Genomic DNA, 18,418 nt, shown 5'->3' on the forward strand with positions numbered 1-18,418 from the left:
TGCTCTTTATTTATATATTTAAACTAAGTAAACGTCGAACAGATTAATATATTTTTCTTCCGTGATAATACAGCCTATAAAGGTTTTTATCGTGGATTATTATTAATCATCCTACAATTGTTTTATTAGTTTAATAGTCACATTTGTGAATTATTAGATAATGAATTAAAGGTAGTACAGAGATCTGAAGAAGTAACAATGTTGACATACATTTATACCAGAAAACACATAAGCAAATATGACCAAATGAAAAGATAAAACAAGAACCAAAGGAAATGTATAATGTCCACGGCAGAGGAATGAAAGATGGACAAGGAAGACAGCTAATTGGACACCACCATGAAAACACATAGGTAGCAAAGGTGCCTGCATAAAACTAAAGCAAGCGTATAGGTCAGGGAAATAAGTAAAAAATGTACCCTGTTTGTGACACTGAACCGGCCAGGCAAACGACGTTTATATTGAATAGTACGGACCTCTTTAACAAAAACCTATATGTTTCCTGCAGTCGATTTTTTAGACTTAATTAATTATTAACAAATTAATTTAAAAAACAGTAAATTTTAGAATTCAGAAAAATCAGAATAAATTGAAGTATTTGAAACAAATTGGAAAGTAAGTAACTTATAAGTCACATGAAATCTTTCAAAATGGCGTTTTTCAAATGTTCCTATCGTTATTGTTGCTTATAAAGTTGCAAAATAAACAAGTCAAAAATTCTGGTTTTTTATAATTAATAACTTTTTTAAATATAAACTTATAACCTTAAGTTGATCGGTCGAATAGTTCAAAAGATGTTTAATTTGTTTATCCAAATTTAAATGTTCTTTACAACAATATACTATAGTAGAAACAAGTCATAAAATTATATAGCTATAGTATTTATACGGATAGCATCAAAAAAAGGAAATGTATATTATTAATATTATTAAAAAAAAAATGAGAAAAATATTTTTAAAATATTGCAAAATAATTTGCAAATCATGTCGATTTTTGCTTATAAACAATTAGATTAACTTTTTAACCAATGTCTGCAATAAAATTATTTTTTTTATATTTAGAATGCCTTTTTTGTACAAATTTAAAAGAAAAAAATTGACCTAAGACACTTTGAAACGAAGTTAGCTTGTATTTTTTTTAATTCATAATAGCTTTCTTCATAATAATTAAGAGATCTTATTAAGAACGTCTAAAAAAACATAATTTAAAGTTTTAATGTGCAAAATTCGAAAAAGATTGAATTTTACTGGAATCGTTCACAAAGATTCAAAAATGTGGTTCTCAAAATCGGCCGGCTTTGAAACTAGTGTGAGCGTAGGAGGAAAAAACAGCCGTTAACTGTATCTCTGTTTCATGTTTATGGATTTTGACGTTTCTTTTTTTAATTTCTATTACGAATATGTGGTAATTAAATTATTAAATAAACTTTCAAATAAATATTTTTTTTAGTCTTTAATTTTTTTTAGTAATATTTGAGGTAATTTTTACTGTAAAACATAAATATTTATGATTAAATGTATACTTTTTTAATAAACTTCGTAAATGATTTATTTTTCATAGATTTTATAAAAAAAAAACAAATATCCTATTCAATTATTTTTAAAAATAGTATTGGTTTATAATGCTTTGCAAATAAATAATAATCCCAAATAAACGAGGTTTTATTTCTTGCTAAATATGCTAGGTGGGTGGCTTTTGTCGAATAAATCGATTTTATACCCACATGCTAAAAATTGTTTTAATCGATACTATTGTTACCAATAATATGCTATGCTAAAAAGTTTACCAAATATTTTTCATGACATCCTATTTATTTATATCAATTTTTAAACAAATTATAAAAAATTGCTTTTTTTACTTCAAAGCCACTTTTTTTAATAATTTGAGAATTATTTCAAAACGAAAGTTATACTTATGATTTTAATGTAAAACGCTTACTTTAAGCGTAAATTGCAAACAAACATCTAAAATAGGCGAAAAAAGCCAATTTTAGCGTTGTTTAAAATTATTGTTCATTCCGAGTGTGTACTTAAACGAGGTAACATTGTATCAGTGTTTACCTCAAAGTTTTATTAGTTTTTGTAAAACCTAACAACTACTTTTAAATACTAGTAATACCAGACTTTACCGTATGTATTGATAAGCCTAACTACATGTTTTTTTTGTATCGATTAGTTAATTAGCAAATTGATAATTTTTTCCAAAACTGGGCCAACTACCATTGGCGTAGACCTACCTAATATGTATTTTTGGAAGAAAATACATAAAACCTAACTAAATTCAACAAATAATTAAATTTTTTCGTCTACCTTTGACTACAAGGGTACCGATAACAAATATCTCACATTAGATCCTCACAGTTCACAACTTTTCAAGATGTCACAAAATATTCAGCATTTGAACTTTCTCATATGCAAGTGCAACCAAATCAACCCTTAGATTAACTTTTTCAAAGAGGGATCAAGCCATAGTATTGCATGCCGATGAAAATCTAAAATTGTTCGATTACGTCAAGGCAGTAGGTGACGCTATTGGTCCCAAACAAATCCTATTCGCATCCAGAATATCTAATAACAGAATTTGTATATATTTAACTAATTTAGAACTTGTCGACAAACTTCTAAAATCTCATCCGATTTTGACAGTAGGAAACTCTGTGATGAATATTCGCAGGCTAGTCTCCCGCACAAAAAGAATAGTAATATTCAATATATCTCCATGTATACCACACGACGTTGCAGAAAATGCTATAAAAGAACTTGGGCTCCAACTGGCTTCCCCGTCTCATTTTTAAGAGCAGGTATCCCCGGCGATGAATATTCGCACATAATAAGATTTAGAAGGCAAGTGTATGTTTTTAGCTCTGATAATATTTTAATCTGCAAACTTCATTAATTATCCCATTCGAAGGTAACGAAAACAGAATATTTTTGTACAAATAGAAACGAAATGGAATGCTACATATGCAACAAGTCAGTGCATATTGCCTCAAATTGTTCCAATCCTCCATCCAATTATATAACATCCTACTCTCAGCCATTAATATCAACCCAGGTAACAGATCCCTCGCTACCACAGTCTTCTATACAACCCGCAACATTAGCACATATTACGTCTGCTACAGAACTAAACAACTCAGTAATGAGAAACCATAAAGAAACCAAAAAAGAAACTTAGAACAAGTTCACCGTCAGAACGTTACCTTTCCGATTTAACAAGAGACGCTATCAAAGAAGCTTTTAAGCAAACCTCAGAATCACTTGTTATTCCTCTAGAAAACTAGATAGCCTTTGTCGAAAACACTTTCGGGCTAACAAACAAACTAACAGGCTAACCCGTCTAACCAAAAAACTGATAGAGGCCTTAGGCACTAATTCAGAAAAACCCGAAATTACGCCTAGACCAAACCTTTCCGCCGATTCTAATGAAGATAACTATAATTCTAACAGATCACAACCATCCCAATCTTCTCAATTCAGCTCCTATTAATACTAACACTATGCTAAGACTAATTCAATGGAACTGTGATGGCTTTTACCCCAGACTAGAATATTTCCAAAGCTTTTCGAGTCTTTGGCGACAGTCGCTTACCATACCGATCAGGAAAAATGACTCATCTTATAACGCTGCCAGTGCCTAAAGGCCACTCTCACTAATATGCACAATGTGCAAACTACTAGAAAAGATAATAAATAACCGTTTGCTTTGGTTCCTTGAAGAAAACAATCTAATAGATGCAGTACAGTCGGGATTCAGACCCAATCGAAGTACGATGGATAACCTGGTACTACTTCAAACAGAAATAACCCAAGCTATATCAATAAGAATGACGTCATCACAGGTGTCTTAGACTTAGAAAGTTCCTTCGACACAATAAACAGAGCTGCTTTTATTAGAAAACTTGAGCAACACAATTTAACGGGTAATATTCTCACCTCTTTAAACAATTTCCTACAAGAGATATCATTCAAAGTATTTGCAAACGAGAAAATATCTACATCACATATCTCACACAATGGAGTCTTCAAGGCTTAGTTCTCAGCATCACGGTATTCCTTCTTAGCATTAACGATATAAACTCTCTTGTTCTCCCTCCAATAAAATACTCAATATACGCAGATGATCTTGTTCTATATTGCCAAGGTAAAGTTACAAGGAGCACATGCTCTTTACTCTTAAACACTTCTTCTCCTCTTCAAGTGGTTGATAAACACAAATTATTAGGAGTAATATTCGATAAAAGACTTACATGGAGATATCAGATACAGAATACAAACTACCGAAATAGAATCTTAAAAACTCTAGATCATCATCAATGGGGGGAGAAGAGAAAGTCCTCTTAAGAATTTACAGAGCATTAATCCGCTCTAGGTTGGATTATGGAAGCATTCTTTACATATCTTCTTCCGACACTCACCTTAAAAGTCTGAATACAATTCACAACACTTCTTTACGCATTAGCCTCGGCGCCTTTAAATCAAGTCCTTCTAAAAGTCTTTATATCGAGTCTTCAGGACGGCAACGTTTACAACTGTCTTTCTTCTTTAGAATTTCTGCTAATCCAAAAAACTTAGTAATTAAACTAATTAATGTTCCCCACCCTGTACCAGATAATAGTCACCCTCGAGCACATTCTCTTTCACAAATTTTAAAAACTTTACTAAAAGACACAGACCTAAAACTCACAACTCCGTTTACTACGACCACAATTTCCCCATGGACCAAAAAGCTACCTACTGTCGTTACCAGCTTGAAAAAGAAGAAACACCCAGCACTTCCTTGGTACAAGCATTTGAGGAACTTATACAGACACAGCGTTATGACAAAATTCTCTACACATATGGCTCCAAAGAAGAACAGGCTGCCGGCTGTGCTGTCAGTAGCTCAAATACAATAGTAGCATCATATCGGCTTTCTCCCAGATGCAGTATACACACAGCCGAACTGTACGGAATACTCAAGTCATTAGACTCGCCCATTGCTAATGCGAATTCATTAGCAATATGCACCGATTCTCTCTCTGCAATTGACTTAATCAGAAATATATACTCCATACATCTCATTGTACAGTGCATCCCCAATATCTGCCAACAGCAGTCAAAAAATGGTGTTTCAGAAACTATCATCTGGATATCATCTCATGTTGGTATCAATGGAAACAAGAACGCTGATCATGCAGCAAAACTGTCCTACTCCTTAGAAAATATGGAAAACATACAACTTCACCAAGACCTAAATTTGAAGTATCAAGAACAACGTACTAAGCACTTAGCAAATACACTGGAACGTGCAAAATACAAAATTACGCACAATTCAAACAACTGTTACCTCCATCACCATGCCTCAAATGAGCAGAAAAGACAATATTATTATCAGAAAGCTCAGAATAGGTCACACTCGTCTAACTCATGGATATCTGATGTCTTCTGAAAACCATCCTCGCTGTGAACATTGTAATGAGTCCTTAACAGTCCAGCACATATTACTAGAAAGTGTCCACTACGAACCTTAAAGTGACTACTACAACTTTCAAAATAATTTAAGTGATCTACTCGGTTCTACAAACATGTACAGTGCCATAATTTGTTTCCTAAAAGACTGTCACCTTTACTACTTAGTTTCATTATATTAAGATGCTGTTAAAGTTATCCTAACTTGTATATAAACAGATTGTATATATGTATGTAAACATAAACATATTGTAATAAACTTTGTACCAGTGTCAATGGCCCACAGTTTCCGAGAAATTTTAATTTAAAATAATAAAAAAAACTATTTGTTAATAGGTTTAACATCAGATGTAAAAAAACAAAAAACAACACAAAACAAAGATGAAGGCTTAAGTTAAGTCGTTTAAAAATGCTCAATTTCATTTTGATTTTATACTGCAAAAGTCGGTTTAAAACATACATAAACACATTGATACACCGCTGCGTTTCGGAATATATAACATTGACAGACGTCAAAACTTTAATGTTTAAAACATTGTTTATTTCTTATCCACAATCTAAATCTTATATTAATCGAAAGAATATGATGCTGTCATATTACATTAAAAAGTTTACCCAAAGTTTACCACGAGAACCTGCTTAATATAAAAATAAAAGAATAAATAATTCAAAAAAAATAAATAATTTTTTATTCGTTGAAAAATTGTTATGAATGAACCACTTCATGTAGTAAACTTTGGGTAAACTTTTTACTGTAATATTTAGCATATGTGAATGCTCGCCTTATTATTCTTTCGATTAAAATAAGATTTAGCTTATGAGTAAAAACTAACAATGTGTTTGAATATTAAAGTTTAAATGTTTGTTAAGTCTATATATCCTGAAATGCAGCGGTATAACAATTTGTTTATAGATAAATTAAACTGACTTATGCCATATAAAATCAAAATGGACATGCGCATTATGAACCTAATTTGTAAACGTTAAAGTCGGCATTTTTCGGCATTTTTAATTATTTACTTGCATTTTACGTCTAAAGTAAGTAATTTACGAAAAAAACACAAGAAAAACTTGAAGCAAACAAACCTTTTTTATAATTTGTTTAAAAAGTGTTCAATAAATAAATAAATACCTAAATAAATAGGTTGCCATGAAAAATTTTCCGTTGAGATAACTTTTTATTTAGAAAAATCTCAAATTTTATTAGAAATTTTTATATTTTTAAAGCAATATCTAGAAAGAATTGAATAGGATAATTTGTTTTTTTTTCATAAAATCAAGTATATATTTATCACAAATATTTATGTTTTACAATAAAAATTATCTTAAATATTCCTAAAAAAATTGTTTAAAAAAATTACATGGTTTATTTAACAATTTAATTATTTAAATAATACATAATCGTAATGTACGCAAAAAGTACAAACAAATTAAACAAAGAATCGTCGAAATCTATAAACAAGAACCAGAGATACAGTTAACAGCTCCTTCCCCCTCCACCGCTCTTGGTGGAGAATTTCAAGGCCGACCAAGGTAAACGATTCCATTAAAATGAAAGCACGTTCTTTCAGATGACCCTAATAAGACCTCTTAGTTGTGATAAACAAAGCTGCTGTCAATTTTTAAAAAAAGGCATTAACTTTGTCCAAAAGTATCCTAGGTCAATATTTTTTTTTTCTAAATTTGTAGAAAACTGCAGGCTTTCTAGATATGAAAAATAATTTTCTTGCAGGCAATGGTTAAAAAGTTAATCTAATTGTTTATAAGCAAAAAATCGAGATGTTTTTGCAAAATTATTTTGCCATATTTAAAATTAGTTTTTCTAATTTTTTTTAATAATATTAATAGAATAAATCTTCCAGAAGCTATCCGTAGAATTGCTAATACTGCATAATTTTCTGACTTTGATTGTTGCAAAACATTTAATTTGGAATAAATAAATTAAATAACTTTTAAACTATTTTACCGACCGACTTGAAATTTTTAAGGTCCACAAGACCCAACATTATGTGTATGTTCCTTCTTTGTTATCTGAGAACAAGTGATCATTTGCATGAAACATCCGCAATCAATCCGGTATAATTATCGTAAAATTTGTGTTTAATGTAACTAGTTTGTGATCGCCAATATCCTAGAAATAGTGTAGTTTCGAGTCAAATCGGAATCTAGTGCGGCCTTATCACAGAGTTACATCATTATTGATCAACGTTAATCTTTATTATCGTAATGTTAACGCATAATCCACCAAAAGATAAACTAGCAGGGTTTATTTCTGCATCCAAATCTCTCAGAATCAACCAGTGCTTTTGATTGTAAAGCCGTGAAAAGAAATTCTGAGCCAAGTAGTTATAAATCACAGCTAACAACTATCATCATGTTGGTCACACGTTCCTGGTAAACAGGTACAGACAAGCTACAGACAGTAGGTATTTATATAACTTTTCATTAATCAAAACATTTCGTGAATAAACATCTTCCATTTGTAACAATTAATTCCAAGACAAGTGCATAATCTCAAATTAAAATTAGCACGATACATTCAGATATTAGTACAGTTCATCCTACCATATTGTAAATAACGTAAGTGTGTATTAATTTAACTAATTTTGTAATTTAGTTCGTAATGCTACTTAATTGTAATCATTTCTCTCACTTGTGAATAGTAGTAATTAAATATATAGAAGCAATTCAAATGTTTCTATTATCAATTTCACGGTGAACTCCCTATGAAGTAACAAATTTACTTATTGAATTAACAGTGCATGTCTGAGGGAGAGTTACAACAGTAGCTCCGGTCTTGTATGAGTCACGCTACAGATATTGTCTGCTCATAAAACTGGCCCTTCGAGCAAAGAAAATTTTTCAGCTTCTAAAAGCAAAATGCAGCAGCAAATATGAGAATTTTTAAATGCCACCAATGCATACTATGAAATTCAAAGTTTAATAGAAGATATTTCTGGCTTTGAAGCTCTTGTCACCAATGGTCCAACAGAAATAGAAGATATCTAAATAAATTAGAGGTAACATTTGAACAAGTAGAAAGGGATGCACTTCACCCCACTTTGACCTCATTTGACCCCGCACTCTCGACGCAGTTCCTCGCGCCTCTCGATAGCCCACGTGACCCTGGCGGAGTGACGTCACAAGCACCGTCCGCGCACTGGTCACATCCCGCTATGACGTCACCGACAAGTCCTAACTTGTTTTTTACGCTAGACACCTTTTTTAAGTTTAGTAATTAGTTATTTTTAATATGAATTAATTTACATATTATTTTTGTATTTCAACTATCTATAAGACAATTTTAATCCAAATTATTAAAGCTTTATTAAACAAAAAATTCTAACATGTGTAGGACTCGAACCAGGGACCAGCAGCACCAAAGGTACACACGATAGCCACACAGCTAGGTAACCAATTGATATAAGTAGGTAATAATGGATATAAAAAAAAGAACGCAACGACGAAAGGTCTGAAACGGCATGAACTGTACGCGCCATCGCTTTCGCGCATGAGGCATTAAACGCTAGAGGATCGACCAGCTTGAACCGTAGGCGCAAGCGTTTTGCGCATTATATACTTAGGTGTTTTACGAGGGGTCGAACATGTGCATATAATAATAATGGTACCGTTCAACATAGTGTAAAATGGCATAGACGTAAAGCAACGTAATACTGATATAAAAGGTTTACATTGTATAAACCAAGAGTTTAATACTTTATAAGAGGATGATGAACATTTCCACATACGTCATCAGAAGAGGAGAGAGATGCAGAAACAAATTAATAAAAATGTAAAAAGAATGTTGATTATTAATTCAATATTACTTGTTAAAGTTGGCCCTGATACGTCTCCATACCCCGCACCACAAGGGATTGCGCATATTGAATATTCGAAAAAAATTGTAAAAAAAATCAAGTATATCACTAAAGGTAAATACTATATAAGAACATCGATATACAACAATATTGAAGTTGAGACGATAAATGGTACCTATTAAATTACCAATGTTAGTTTTCTAAATACATACGGCATTCTTCACCCATAGTCACGTCTTACTCAACCGGCTGCCAAACACTTAATGATTAGAAAAATTGATGCGGATCTATATAAAGTGTTGATTAAATACATCGATAAACTGATCTAAAGATTTTTACCAAAAGGTAAACATCTCTAACGCGCTCCAACGCATGTCTAAAATATACTGCTAACCACGTTATATTAATATACTTAAAACGTAGTTTCAACGCTTAAACATCAGACGTATAGCAGAAGCAATTTAACTTATATCAGACGTATACCAGACGCAGAATAACAAAGAAAATCACAACTACGGTGGTATGGACACGTCTAAAGAATAAGCGACAACAGAATAACAAAAAGTATTATATTGGACACCACAGAAAAGACGGAAATGTAGGTCATCAACTACTATACATAAATATATAAATCTCATCTGAGCAGTCATTATAAGTATCCTAGGAACAGTAACTCACAAATATGACTATTGGTATACGATAACGTTTTATTGCATACTCGATTTTATCTACAACAAGTACTATTTTACAACGATATTTTTAGATATAATTAAATCATAACGAGGACTAACAAACGGATGTTTACCATTCTTCCAGTATGTTCAAACAACTAACGTATATTACTCGACATAGATATGAGTTGGCTGATCACAAACCGATAAGGACCTAAAAGTTCTCTACAAGCCACATCTGAACGACCACTACTATACACAAATCTCCACTGAACGTACAATTCGACAAGAGTCTCCGCTGAACACTCACTAATACACACAGATCTCATCTAAACGTATAATTAGTCAAGAGTCTTATCTAAATATCCACTACCATACATAAATCTCCAAGATGACTATTTTTCAATTTGTTGCATATTATATTTTATCTACAACAATTACCATTTTACAATGATATTCAGATATAATCCAATTATGACGAAAACTAACCAACGAATGATTACCATCCATAAATTATGTTCAAACAAACTAACGTGCTAAAAGACCATTACATTATATCTTCGTTGTTATTTATCTGATTTTTGACGCACAAGACGTTAACTGAAAGGCGAAAGGAAAGCGTAAATATTTGCATACTATAGTTTATCTACGACGAGCAAGTAATTTATTATTTTAAAGTGGATAATAAACATTGGTCTCTGTTATAATATATGTTGGTCATAGACGGTTCTTCGATAGTAATCAGGCAACCATTTCCCCTGATCATGTTAATAAAACATACGGAATGCACTGTATATACCTAACCCTAGTTGACAGCGCACTTTGCAGGTCCCGTCTCACGATCAACTAATAGGTTTAAGTACAACTCCCTTCGTAAAGGTACACAGGCGTGAATCCGTGAAGGAAAATGTCGACCATCCTTTTTATACTCCGTAAAGGACCATCAAATATTCAACGTTAAGATATTTCAGGTATATTAACAAAGAAAAATTAAATTAAGTACATTTTTAGAGTATATAGTTATAGAGTATATATAGTTTTAGAGTATATACTTTGGATGTGAAAATTGAAAGTAAATATATTTTGTTATATAAAAGAAAAACTCAGCCATCGAGTAAAAACATGACTACCACAATACGCTACGGTAATTTTAAGACAGAAATGCTGTATATAAAATGTATAAAATATCTGATATAGAAACATGTAACACAGAGAGCATGGACATTAATGATAGAAAATGTATAAAATATCTAACATAGAAACACTGCTCTACATGAAATAATAGAAAATGTATAAAATATCTGACATAGAAACACGTAAGGCAGAAAACATGGATAATAATGGGAGAAAATGTATAAAATATCTGGCATAGAAACACGTAAGAGAGAAAGCATCGACAATAATGATGGAAAATGTATAAAATATCTTATATAGGAACACGTAAGAAAGAAATGCTGTACATAAAATGATAGAAAATGTGTAAAGTATCTGAGATAGAAACACGTAAGACAGAAAACATGGATAATAATGATAGAAAAATGTATAAAATATCTGACATAGAAACACGTAAGAATGAAAGCATGGACAAGAACACGTAAGAAAGAAATGCTGTACATAAAATGATAGAAAATGTGTAATATATCTGACATAGAAACACGTAAGGTAGAAAACATGGATAATAATGATAGAAAATGTATAAAATATCTAACATAGAAACACATAAGACCGAAATGCTGTACATAAAATGATAGAAAGTGTGTAAAATATCTTACATAGAAACACGTAAGGCAGAAAGCATGGATAATAATTATAGAAAATGTATAAAATATCTAACATTGAAACACTGCTGTACATAAAATGATAGAAAATGTATAAAATATCTGACATAGAAACACGTAAGGCAGAAATTATGAATAATAATGATAGCAAATGTATAAAATCTCTAACATAGAAACACGTAAGAATTAAAGCATGGACAATAATGGTGTAAAATGTAAAAAATATCTGACATAGGAACACTGCTGTACATAAAATAACAGAAAATGTGAAAATATGACATAGAAACACGTAAGGCAGAAAACATGGATAATAATGATGAAAAATGTATAAAATATCTTATATAGGAACACGTAAGAAAAAATGCTGTACATAAAATAATAGAAAATGTGTAATATATCTGACATAGAAACACGTAAGGCAGAAAACATGGATAATTATGATTGAAAATGTATAAAATATCTAACATAGAAACACGTAAGACAGAAATGCTGTACATAAAATGATAGAAAATGTGTAAAATATCTGACATAGAATCACGTAGGGCAGAATGCATGGACAATAATGATAGAAAATTTATAAAATATCTAACATAGAAACACTGCTGTACATAAAATGATAAAAAATGTATAAAATATCTGACATAGAAACATTTAAGACAGAAAGCATGGATAATAATGATAGAAAATGTATAAAATATTTAACATAAAAACACGTAAGACAGAAATGCTTTACATAAAATGACAGAAAATGTGTGAAATATCTATCATAGAAACACATAAGGCAGAAAGCATAGACAATAATGAATGAAAATGTATAAAATATCTGACAGCAACACGTAAGGCAGAAGACATGTACAATATTGATGGAAAATGTATAAAATATCTGACCTAGAAACACGTAAGACAGAAAAGCTGTACATAAAATGATAGAAAAATGTATAAAATATCTGACATAGAAACACGTAAGAATGAAAGCATGGACAATAATGGTGTAAAATGTATAAAATATCTGACATAGGAACACTGCTGTACATAAAAAGACAGAAAATGTGTAAAATATGACATAGAAACACGTAAGGCAGAAAACATGGATAATAACGATAGAAAATGTATAAAATATCTAACATAGAAACGCTGTACATAGAAATGCTGTACATGAAATGTGTAAAAGATCTGACATAGAAACACGTAAGATCGAAATGCTGCACATAAAATGATAGAAAATTTGTAAAATATCCGAAATACAAACGCGTAAGGCAGAAAGCATGGACAATAATGATAGAAAAAGTATAAAATATAACTGCTGTACATAAAATGATAGAAAATATCTGACATAGAAACACGTAAGGCAAAAAGTATGGATAATAATGATAGAAAATGTATAAAATATCTGACATAGAAACACGTACGACAGAAATGCTATACATAAAATGATAGAGAATGTGTAAAATATCTATCATAGAAACATATAAGGGAGAAAGCATGGACAATAATGATTGAAAATGTATAAAATATCTGACATAGAAACACATAGAGCAGAAATGCTGTACATAAAATGATGGAAAACGTATAAAATATCTGACGTAGAAACACGTAAGAAATAAATGCCATACATAAAATGATAGAAAATGTATAAAATATCTATCATAGAAACACTTAAGAGAGAGAGCATGGACAATAATGATTGAAAATGTATAAAATATCTGACATAGAAACAAGTAAGGCAGAAAACATGGATAATAATGATAGAAAATGTATAAAATATCTAACATAGAAACACGTAAGAGAGAAATGCTGTACATAAAAATGTATGAAATATCTGACATAAAAAACACGTAAGAGAGAAAGCATGGACAATAATGATGGAAAATGTATAAAATATCGAATAAAAGTTGAGAAATACTCGCAAGGATGATAGCAAGTGTGTAAAATATCTGCCATAGAATCACGTAAGGCAGAAAGCATAGATAATAATAAAAAAAATGTATAAAATGTTTACCATAAAAAAACGTAAGACAGAAATGCTGTACATAAAATGATAGAAAATGTGTAAAATATCTGACATAGTAGCACGTAAGGCAGAAGGCATGGACAATAATGATAGAAAGTGTATAAAATATTAAACATAGAAACACTAGTGTACATAAAATGATAAAAAATATCTGACATAGAAATACGTAAGGCAGAAAGCATGGACAATAATGATGGAAAATGTATAAAATATCGAATAAAAATTGAGAAATACTCGCAAGGATGATAGAAAGTGTGTAAAATATCTGCCATAGAATCACGTAAGGCAGAAAGCATAGATAATAATAAAAAAAATGTATAAAATGTTTAACATAAAAAAACGTAAGACAGAAATGCTGTATATAAAATGATAGAAAATGTGTAAAATATCTGACATAGTAGCACGTAAGGCAGAAGACATGGACAATAATGATAGAAAGTCTATAAAATATCAAACATAGAAACACTAGTGTACATAAAATGATAAAAAATATCTGACATAGAAATACGTAAGGCAGAAAGCATGGATAATAATGATAGAAAATGTATTAAATATCTGATATAGAAACACGTAAGACAGAAAAGCTGTACATAAAATGATGGAAAATGTGTAAAATATCTAACATAGAAACACGTAAGGCAGAAAGCATGAACAATATTGATTTAAAATGTATAAAATATCTGACATACAAACACGTAAGGCAGAAAGCATGGATAGTAATGAACGATTTACTTGTAAAATTTGCTGAATAGAGAATAATAATTTATCGAAATATGCAGAGTCTAACATATTATTCAATTGACAGCAATGAGCATAGATGTAAACAACAAAAAAATCTTTATTATCCCCATCACAAACATCGCTAACACTGAATATTACCAACAGGCAAAGGTCTACTCGAATGTTGTTACAATGAAAAAAGGAATGTTTATGTGTAAAAACAAATCGACGTCGGCATATTGTAAGGTTACTCTAAAGTTCAAATACGACAAAAAAAAATGAATATTGCTGTAATATAGATGCTAGGAAATAAATAAAAGTAATGTTTAAAGTATTTGTTTTTCTTTGTTTATAACTCAGTTGTTGAAATGACCTATTGTAAATACGAAGAAAATGTTCTAATAAATGACCTGCGGAAACACTTTACAACAATATTTTTAACAAACTATGGTGTGTACAAAAATATTATTCAGCAAAAGAGTGAGAATTTAAAACGCAATACAAGAAAATTTAACTTTATTTACAAATAATATTGCATGTTTTAAATAATGCAGAAGTAAATTAACAATATGACAAACTTAGAATAATGGTGTATAAAATCAAATACGCGAAGCGACCCGACCTAACCTAATAAATTAACCATCGCTAACTTTACTCAAGAGACGAAAAGACGCTTTACTCCCATGTTATCCATATGTAAGGTGTGACGTGTTGACTTTAAAACATGACGTTTTTTGACGTGATTCGTGACGTTTTGACGTGACGCGTGATGTCTTCACGTAAAAATGTGCCGTTTATACCTGATATGTGACGGGTGACATTTTGATGTTAAAACGTAACGTTTGGACGCAAAAGTTACGTTTTGACGTGACGCGTGACACGAGTTAACCTAATAAAGTACCTATCGAAACTCTGTCTAAACTTAATTACGTTGACATTTGACAGGGGATGTGACGTGTTAGAAGCGATGAAAAAACTGTCGCTTTTCATCGTTTTACGCACTTGTTGATCCCATATAGAGACATGTAAAATCATTGATAAATAGAAATTTTTTAAAAATGTTAAAAAAGCGGTGTAAAACGATGAAAAGTGATCGCTTTTCATCGCTTTTTCAACGCTTAATTATCACTTTATTTTATACTCAGTCATAGTTCTTCTTCGAGTCAATAAATTAAAATTTGTCCTATAGGGATAAATCTATTACCATCAGTAGTACCCTATTATATAACGTATTTCACTATAATTTTATTATTATTAAAAATGGTGTATCGTGCCCTTTCATTAGTGGTCATGTTTTGTTTTTCTATCATAATATATTTGTTAGCTCTTTCCCTTTCATTTGTTGTGTCACATGTTAGGTTTCGACTAGATGTTTGTTTTAGTGTGTCAGACGCCTTCTTTAGGTCAATAAATGTAAATTGATATTATAGTGTGTCTATTATCATCCATAGCATCATATTGTATGACGTATGTCGCTATAAGTTCATTATTAGCAAATATAGTGTATAATGCCTTTTTAGTATTCAATTTGTTTTGTTTTTCTATCTTAGTATATTCGTTAAATCTTCCCCTTTCATTTGATGTGTCACAGGTTAGGATTCGGCTGGCTGTTTGTTTTTTACTGCGTCAGACGCCTTCTTTAGGTCAATAAATACAAATTTACCTTATAGTGTGTCTACTGCCGTCCATTGTATTATATGATGTCACATATGTCGCTATACTTTCATGAATAACCAACATAGTATGTTAGCAGTCTCCAATTATTATATCTCAACATATTCATAATATCATCCTACTGTCCTTGGATGTGTCGTATGTATGGATTTGGCGGTTTGTTTATTTAATGCTTAATCAGAGGCCTTCTTAATATCAATAAATTAACATGTATATTACAGCATATATAATAATATGCGTAGTGTTATATATCTCGTATGTTACTATATATTCATTAATAACGCTAAAATTAGTTTTACTTTATAATTTTTAATTGCCCCCGGTATAATTACCAATAAAAGTTTTCATACATCATAATAATTCCTCGAAATATTATATTATAAAGAAAATGTGTAGTTTGCTATCTGACGTCACCGGATGTAATTGAATTCCAATCGCTATTTTCGTTCCCACATCGAGAAGTTCGCAATATAATACCCGGTGCACGTGCGTACAAACAAGCTTCAGCTTGCAATGCTCGATAATTTCCTGTCGAGTTACGTTATACCAGCCCGCCTATTTAATGAACGAATACATTTTTATACTCGCAGTGTGCAGTTAACCTTTGTGATAGCGTGTTCATTTAGTGTTTGTGCTACAAATAAAAATTAAAAAGTGAGTACTATTTTATATATTTTAGAGGGTCGTATTTGATTTTATACAACATCATTCTAAGTTTGTCATATTGTTAATTTACTTCTGCATTATTTAAAACATGCAATATTATTTGTAAATAAAGTTAAATTTTCTTGTATTGCGTTTTAAATTCTCACTCTTTTGCTGAATAATATTTTTGTACACACCATAGTTTGTTAAAAATATTGTTGTAAAGTGTTTCCGCAGGTCATTTATTAGAACATTTTCTTCGTATTTACAATAGGTCATTTCAACAACTGAGTTATAAGCAAAGAAAAACAAATACTTTAAACATTACTTTTATTTATTTACTAGCATCTGTATTACAGCAATATTCATTTTTTTTTTGTCGTATTTGAACTTTAGAGTAACCTTACAATATGCCGACGTCGATTTGTTTTTACACATAAACATTCCTTTTTTCATTGTAACACCATTCGAGTAGACCTTTGCCTGTTGGTAATATTCAGTGTTAGCGATGTTTGTGATGGGGATAATAAAGATTTTTTTGTTGTTTACATCTATGCTCATTGCTGTCAATTGAATAATATGTTAGACTCTGCATATTTCGATAAATTATTATTCTCTATTCAGCAAATTTTACAAGTAAATCGTTCATTACTATCCATGCTTTCTGCCTTACGTGTTTGTATGTCAGATATTTTATACATTTTAAATCAATATTGTTCATGCTTTCTGCCTTACGTGTTTCTATGTTAGATATTTTACACATTTTCCATCATTTTATGTACAGCTTTTCTGTCTTACGTGTTTCTATATCAGATATTTAATACATTTTCTATCATTATTATCCATGCTTTCTGCCTTACGTATTTCTATGTCAGATATTTTTTATCATTTTATGTACACTAGTGTTTCTATGTTTGATATTTTATAGACTTTCTATCATTATTGTCCATGTCTTCTGCCTTACGTGCTACTATGTCAGATATTTTACACATTTTCTATCATTTTATATACAGCATTTCTGTCTTACGTTTTTTTATGTTAAACATTTTATACATTTTTTTTATTATTATCTATGCTTTCTGCCTTACGTGATTCTATGGCAGATATTTTACACACTTTCTATCATCCTTGCGAGTATTCTTTATTCGATATTTCATACATTTTCCATCATTATTGTCCATGCTTTCTCTCTTACGTGTTTTTTATGTCAGATATTTCATACATTTTTATGTACAGCATTTCTCTCTTACGTGTTTCTATGTTAGATATTTTATACATTTTCTATCATTATTATCCATGTTTTCTGTCTTACTTGTTTCCATGTCAGATATTTTACATATTGTCTATAATTTTATGTATAGCATTTCTGCCCTATGTATTTCTATGTCAGATATTTTATACATTTTCAATCATTATTGTCCATGCTCTCTCCCTTAAGTGTTTCTAGCATAGATATTTTACACATTCTCTATCATTTTATGTATAGCATTTATTTCTTACGTGTTTCTACGTCAGATATTTTATACGTTTTCCATCATTTTATGTATAGCATTTCTGCTCTATGTGTTTCTATGTCAGATATTTTATACATTTTCAATCATTATTGTCCATGCATTTTCCCTTATATGTTTCTATGATAGATATTTTACAC

General features: G+C 30.6%; 1 protein-coding gene across 1 annotated transcript in view; it reads left to right on the forward strand.

Annotated features, from left to right (window-relative positions):
* LOC140448456 (uncharacterized) overlaps positions 1-18,418 on the forward strand; it is a 108,673-nt gene that overhangs the window by 59,727 nt on the left and 30,528 nt on the right. The window lies entirely within an intron of this gene.

This window comes from Diabrotica undecimpunctata, chromosome 8, assembly GCF_040954645.1.
Source record: "Diabrotica undecimpunctata isolate CICGRU chromosome 8, icDiaUnde3, whole genome shotgun sequence".
NCBI classification, from domain to species: Eukaryota; Metazoa; Arthropoda; class Insecta; order Coleoptera; family Chrysomelidae; genus Diabrotica; species Diabrotica undecimpunctata.